The sequence below is a fragment of the Dermacentor variabilis genome, chromosome 6 (assembly GCF_050947875.1).
Source record: "Dermacentor variabilis isolate Ectoservices chromosome 6, ASM5094787v1, whole genome shotgun sequence".
Classification (NCBI taxonomy): Eukaryota; Metazoa; Arthropoda; class Arachnida; order Ixodida; family Ixodidae; genus Dermacentor; species Dermacentor variabilis.
In genome coordinates, this window is record NC_134573.1 from 111057427 (window position 1) to 111065150 (window position 7724).

Below are 7724 nucleotides of genomic sequence, written 5' to 3' on the forward strand. Positions count from 1 at the left end.
TGCATGTGAGATCCTTCTGCAAGAACTTGTACACGACAGCAGCAGACAAATCCCAACCCGTTACAAATTGCTGTCTTTTCCACTCATCTGTGCATTCTGGATATGCTTCATGGCAAAAAAAAAAAAAAACAGCTTGGAACGAATAGGACAAGAAAGACCAAACAGGATAAGTGCAGACTACCAAGAGGTGCATTTATTTTGCGTACGCGAATATATGTGCCCTAGAGGAAGAAGGCAGCCAGGCATGCGAGTAATCTACTCTGTGACCAAAAAAGAAGGTTTCCCTGTGTAAGCAAGTGAACGCTATTTGCTTGGTGAAAACAAGATTCCACACGTTTCATTTCCTGTAAGGCCAAAGTTGTGTGCAAGATGCCCAAGTCATGTAGCAGCTCGTACGTCGAACAGACGAGTCATTGCATTAATGACCATCTGCGAGAGCATGCCAATAATCTGAAGTTGAAGATGGGCAGCAATCTGGCCTATAATTGTGTCAAATATACGTCCAGGATTTTCTTTCACCAGATGCGTACCTTGTGCGGGTACCGTGACCTGCACACTCGTGAAGTGCAGTTAAGCTTCGATATAATGAAGTTGGTAAAATTGGGAGTTTGCTTTCTTACATCTAAATTTCGTTATATTGAGATTCGACCTTTTATGCAAATAAGAATACAGTCTCCGATGGATTTGTCTTGTACGGAAGGGGCTGCAAATTTTTCTGAATTATCGGGCAAGTGCATAGGCAAATCTTAACCAGAAAATTTTCATTTCGTAGACTGCGAGAGTTTGTGACGAAAGAGATGGTTTCGTGCAGTGTCTACAATATTTTCACATCGGCGGTACGAAGCAAAGCCAGCCACGCTTTCGTGTCAGCTCCACCCCCAAGGCTGATATAGTGTTGCCTGCAGTGGGACGATGCTATCGTGAAGAGCGCCGGCAGCGGGAAGCGAATGCATTGTCTGCCTCGCTTCAACGCATCTCCGGAACTCGAAACTACGCAGCCTCCAGTAGTGAACGCACGGAAAGACGGTGCGCATGATGCCATACCGTATCGGCACACACACTCTTTGCACGTGCGGCAGATGACATGTAAAACAGGGTGTGCAGGCCACGTATGCGCTAATCTGCGCTGACAGCCCTGCAAAGCCACAGCCGTGCTAGAAAAGATGTGCGGCAACCTTCCCCTCCCCTATCGGCGATGCAGACGACGCATCGCCACAAATGTTTTCTACTTCCTCCACCCACACTTGCGCATGCAATAGGATCTTATCGCAATTGGATTTTATACGGACCATGCTGCTCTGCTTCGAGGATCATTATATTGGCGGCACGGCACACGATTTAAGAAGTGCGTTTGTAAGCAGCCACTTGTAACTCAGCCATTTGACCATCTGCGCCCATGTAGGTTTCCATTTGAAAGCGCAAGCATTCTTTGGGAAGTACCCCTGCGAAATCTGTCACGCGGAAAGTGTAATGCCTTGTATGTGCACAAAAATGCATAATTTGCAAGGATGTTTAGTTGTTATAGCAGTGTAAATGCAGACACTTATTAGCTTTATAAGCAATAAGAGCCAATTGAAGAAAGAAAAATTGACCACAGAGAATACCCAAATATGATCAGATTTCTGCATACCCATAGGGATACACAGGACACCATAGAAAATGCATGGGAAGCCTACAGTAGGGCTGGGCCAACTGAAATTGGAGATGGGCCAACTTGGAATTTGGGGTATGCTTATGCCTACTTAGAACTTCTGTGGAGTTTCTGCATACTTTGTTCTCTTGATATTCCTTCACGGCAGCAGTGAAATATCGTTATATTGAAATCGCATATACACAAACACTACATTATGTCCTATTTCTAAATATGCATGGTGTTCTGTGGATATGAAGTTATGAAAGGTTAAATACTTTGTTCCATTGATAATCTCGTTATATCTAAGTTCGCTATATCCAGGTTTAACTGCATATGAAGCATCCATGCGTTGCAAGGGGCCATCTTGCCATCAGCTCGCCATCAGTAGCCTTGACTGACCAATGGATTAGCTATATTCATGACTGAGCGATTCGATGCCTTGGTTAAACTTTACTGCTAGGACATGCATATGATTTGAAAGTTTTTGAGCACCCTCTTTCCTCTGGGGCGTATACAATTGTGCACACAAAATAAATGCACCTCCTGGTAGCCACCACTCATCCCTCTCTGGTGTTTCTTGTCATGTTTTTCTCACTCTCTCTTTTGCCATGAAGCAGTAACAACAAGCTCTGGTTCAGACCCTCTTAAACTGGATATGCTACAAGGCAGTTGCTCATTCCAGTGCACTAATTGAAGACTATTTTCACCCATGCCTTCTTCCTTGGATAAACTTTTGCACACACCCACGTCCATCTCTCACTGGCAAAGAGGAGAACACAATTTATTGTCTCACAAAACGCATGTCAAGGAATAGGTCAAGCATAGGTAGTTATACAAGGTAGTTACAGAAGATTGTGTCAGTTATTTCACCCCAATAGTATTTTTCAGACAGCATCTTTCACGGTGATAGTCTGGCCTTTTGGACACAGCACAATACTCAAGTTTATTAGTACTAATTGCAAATAGGTCACGACACAGAATGAGCTATTAATGTATGCTTTAGAAAAATGACGTATTCAAAAATTTATTGGAGTGAGGAGGTGCTGGGTACACACTAAGTCCATGAGGCGGCTATAAAAAATCAGAGTAAAAGGACACATTGCATTTATTATAGGCTACAGCTGGGTGCTGAAAAAGGTTGCCGAGAAAGGTTACCAAGAAACTTTCAAAGGTATCGGCAACACCTGCAATTGCTGCACGCAAGACATGTTCTGGTATAACATTCTCCAGTACCAAATAGAAAGAAGTGAAGAACGCTTGCTGAACATGGCAAATAAATCTCCATAGTTACTTGAAAGTACTGGCATGAACATGATCTCAGCCTAGTATTGTTCTTCTACAAGCAGCAGTGTGCCTGTAGTTCTGTTCGAAAGACTACCGCTGACCTGGTTTCTTCAGACATCGCTACTTTAGCCGTGCCCATGGAGGAAGCAAATATACTAGGAGGGAGCACGATGTTGGCCCGATAGCCTTGAAAGCCAATCTCCTCTGATGCAACGCCTCCTTTCCTTCGAGGTCCACTTGCACATAGAATCTTTGGAAATAAGCACTCCTTTGTTGCATCCCTTTCAAGGCACTGCTTGGTTTGTGATAGATTGTTACGATTGGCCCTTGCCAGCAGGTCACTGTACTCTTCACACGATTGTCAGCTTAAATAACCAGCACTTCGTCCGTCTCCTTCGTCCTATCCCATGTGCTGTTACTCTACTTTGATATGTACTAACCGGTTAAAGTTAGCATTCGTATAAATAACCGTTTGCCCTATCATGTGGTAACGGTCTACTTCCCATGGGCCTTCCCTTTATATATCTTTTATGATTAGGCTTCTTTTTCTTTCTTCCATGGCAGTGCCTCCAGGAGAAGCAAAAGTGATATTTCATCACTAACTAGGCGGTGGCACCATGTGAAGGCAGAGAATGATACCACTGCACCAATACCAAAATTAAGCAGTGCAATGGAGAGCAGTGTCATTATCTCATAGTTATGGAAAGCATATGAAAGGGCAGGCATACTCACATGTGCACAACAGCACAGGTTTGAGTGCAGTTCAAAAAATGAGAACAAGGGTGCAAGATGGTGGTACCAGCAGCATTCGACTTCCGATGACTCTGTTTATGCAATGCATGTTTAAAACCTCCATATTATGCAATGCATGTTAAAACATCCGGTAAGCTGAATATGCCACCCGGGTCCAAGGACTTCAAGCCATCACCTGAGGCACCACCACTGTCATCGACAGAGGGTGGGACGTGACGGGGGTTAATCCCCTTTACCCCTGTCTCGCCCCGAAGTAAAATTGCCGGACCAGTTTTCAATAAAGTTTATTCTCTCTCTCTCTTGAAAAGATTCGTAAACTGACACTCTTCACTGCAAGAAACAGTTCATGCATCGTGTAAACATATTTCAGGGCACTTCTAAAAGGGCCTGGCAGAACATATTGAATGTGGAAAATAAACATGCCTAATTGCTAGACAATGCTTTCAATCAACACCTAAGCCGATATTTAATTTCTATATGCAAGACAGGGAGCTTACACTTTTGCTCAAAATAATGCCTGCTCTTTTCATCAACCTCTGCAATAAATGCCATTTTTCATGTTTATTGCAATGTGTTCACAATGGCTGTTGTTTTGATTTATTTTCAATGTCGCGATTTAGAAGTGCGCTTAGCAACAAGGTCAAAGATAGAGAAGTCTCGCGAGTGATTGGCGATGATGACAATAAGATTGATAAGGCTCTGGCGCCATCTGGTAGCAGAGAACAGCACTGCACCAGTACTAAAACATTGAGATGGGCGGCACATCACGGAGGCGAAGCCTGTTCTGAAATTCAGCGAGATGACTAGGCAGTGCAATGTGGGCATCACTCTGTGCTACCGCAGCTACGTGCAGTAGGAACAACAGGAGGGGAAGGCCGTCGGAGAATTTTACTAACAGCTCCACTTATGCGAAACAAGAACTATACTTGGTTGGAAAGGATTCATAGCGCGATGTCCTTTCATACTGTGCACATTCCATGTGCTTCTTAGAAATGACACTAGTAGAATACAGTTAATCTATAGAATTTCTTAGTTTTCTTTGTTGTATCTGTTAACTGAGGACTCTGCACCTCAAACCAAAAGATAACGTAAGACACAAGGACAAAACAAACTTTTCCAAGACCAGCAAACTTAGAGAACAATTAGCCATTTGAGAATCATTTACCTTATATGCAGTACCATTATATAAAGCTAGAGTCCCACAAAACCTGCAGTATGTTAACAGTAATAGCTGCAGCCGCAATGGCCCAAACATTTGTCTTCTTGATAACTGCGTTTACTTACCTTATCTACAGGGACAGTTTCACCATTTGGAAATTGTCTCAATTATTATTGTTACCCTATGCCTTGCATCATTTTGATCTGGGAGAGGAGTGACAAAAGTTGTCACCATAGAGCTGCAAAAGATTAGAAGCTCCTAGTTTATCTTTCACTGGCTCCACCATAAATGATGCAGACATTCATCCTCGCACAAATTTTTCTATTACACTGTGCTGATAATATGTGATTATAGAAAGCAGACTTGATTGAGGCACCTTGTAGCACCAATTTTAAACGGGATCAGTTTTACGGAGGTGCACACAATTGGAATTCACAACCGTGGCACAGCAAACAGCACATAGCCTGCATGCACTTTGGTGACAAATTGGAGGCAGCACACGAGCATATCGGTGTGCCAGATGATGATACATTTGAAACAAAGCACAGGTGCAAGATTTACGAATAAATGCATTCTTTGTCTCCCAGACTGAAGTGGCCCAGCTTCATTTTTCTGCCACTGTCATGAACTATGGGTGCAAGAATATTCAAAACTTCTGTATAAGGAAACAGAATAATGCACTATTCAATTCGGTCTCCAAATCGAGTAGTCAGTACTTATAGATATGAATATTGTGATGGTCGTTCACCGAGAATGGGACCCTTAATTGCGAGGTCGACCTGCTGTATTCTTATCGGCACACCCGAGAATAGGGAACACAGTCTTCTTCTATTGAGCCTGTGCACACTCTCGAGCAGATCGTCTTTGTCGTCATCATCGTGGCTCGATGCAGACAGGGGCACGGCAATGGCCTCCCTCCAGAGAAACCATCGTCCGAACGCATGGCAAATAGTAGTCAGTGCACAAATGCAGGCTATATATGTCACTCAGAGAGATAAGGCTTCATGCACACCTTGTGGACAGTTTCAGGTACACACTGGCGGCGTTTCAAGCAAGACGAGATGTCAGCAACGACTTCGTAGGTGTGTTGTGACATCGCTAAGGCGGCACAGAACTTTATACGGTCCAAAGTACCGCCATAGAAGCTTCGCAGAGAGGCCATGCCATTTGCTGTGCTTTAAGTCCTCTAGTGCGTGCAATCAAACGTAAAACTTGAGCAAAAGTGAAATAAATTTAATTCCAGTGGCCATAGTAGACATAAAACACAAGAGATTATGCATTGCGGAGCATGCTATATATTGCTCACAGAGCAAGATGCCAACATCATGAATGCTAGCATAGGAACATTAAAGGTATTCGAAAAGTACTCAATATTTAATTCAAATTGATTATGGCACTATTCAATTCATTCTCAGTCAAGTGGAAGTCGGTCAGATTTTCAGCGCAGCTACTTTGCTTATGACTGGTACCCAACTCGCATTCAAACCTATATGAACGCACATAGACTCATTCCCACTTGAACTCATGCTCATTCGGACTCACTTCAGCTCACTCAAACATGCACCTCACCACCTTCATTATCATCGGGTGCACACAGAAAGGGGCACATCAGGCACCAAAGTCTTTCAGTCTTCCCTTGCTGGCCAAGCCCCAAGTAGAGACCAGGGTAAAATATAGTTTGCCAGCAAGCAGTATGTCGACAAGCGATGTGGTGCTCAGCATCAAAAATTTCACTGCAGAGACTATGTAAATGTTTGTAAGTTTGGCAGAGGTTCCTCAATGTATGCAGCCTCTTTCCATATCAACTTTTGTACTAGATGATAATAAAAAGTGTAATTCATCCAAGCTAATTCTTTGGGATGTTCCTTGTGGATGGTGACCTTGATACAGTGAGGTTCCAGAAAATCTTCCACCTATGTCGTGACATCACTTTCCATCCAGTCCTTGCCTAGGATTTGTCCCTGTATCCACCTGCCAGGATGCAGCAACTTGCTCTGAGGAGGAGGAAGGAGAGTTTGTTGACACAACTGAGGAGTTAGAGGGCAGTGAACCTTGTATTGCTGCACAGAGTGAACCTTACGTAAATGTCTCTTCACAGGTGCCAGGAAAACGGGGCCAAGTACCAACAGTACTACTGAATCAATGTCGCAGGAAACCACACTAGCAAGTGATCGAAGCTTGCCAGTGCTTTCCAGTTCCTCGCCCACTAGCAGATTGAATCTCCAGGAAGGAACAAGCTCGAATCAGCAGTTTTCGGGTTGCCTTGCTCAAAACTGGAGGCCACCCTAGTTTGATGTTTTTAGTGAGCATTTTTTAGACATAGCAATACTTTGTCACTGCATAGTGCCCAATGTGTATTAAGAGTGCAGGCCTGTGTACACTGTTATCCTCTCTTTCTCTCTCTCACACACATACACACACACAGGAAAAGAAACTCGTATTTGCCCATTATTTTATATTCATGTATCTGTTAGATGTAGTTTGAATTTATTTTGACTCAAGGAGTCTTGCTTTGTGTCAAGGCTATGAAGTATAGCCTCTATTTCTGTGTCAGTATACACTTTGAAATAAAGACCACGAATCTACATCACCTTTTTAAAGAGGCAAGTGGTGTTGTGTCGTGAGATGTGTGCCTTCTCAACCAGGCAGCACTAAGCAAGCTAGCTAAAGCCTGCCCTGCTACACCATGTGCCAACGTCCCGTGTAGAAGCGGGCAAGGTACTAAAGCACAGCATGGAATAAAAGAAGAGAGTCCCGTTTCGTCCGTTGCCCCAATGTGTTTCTTCACTCGTCGCTGCCTCAGCAGCTGCAATGCAGCTCAGCACCGCAACAGTCAGGTGTATATAGAAAGGGGATGCGTACAATGCAACACAACAAGTATTCCTCTCCCTCTCA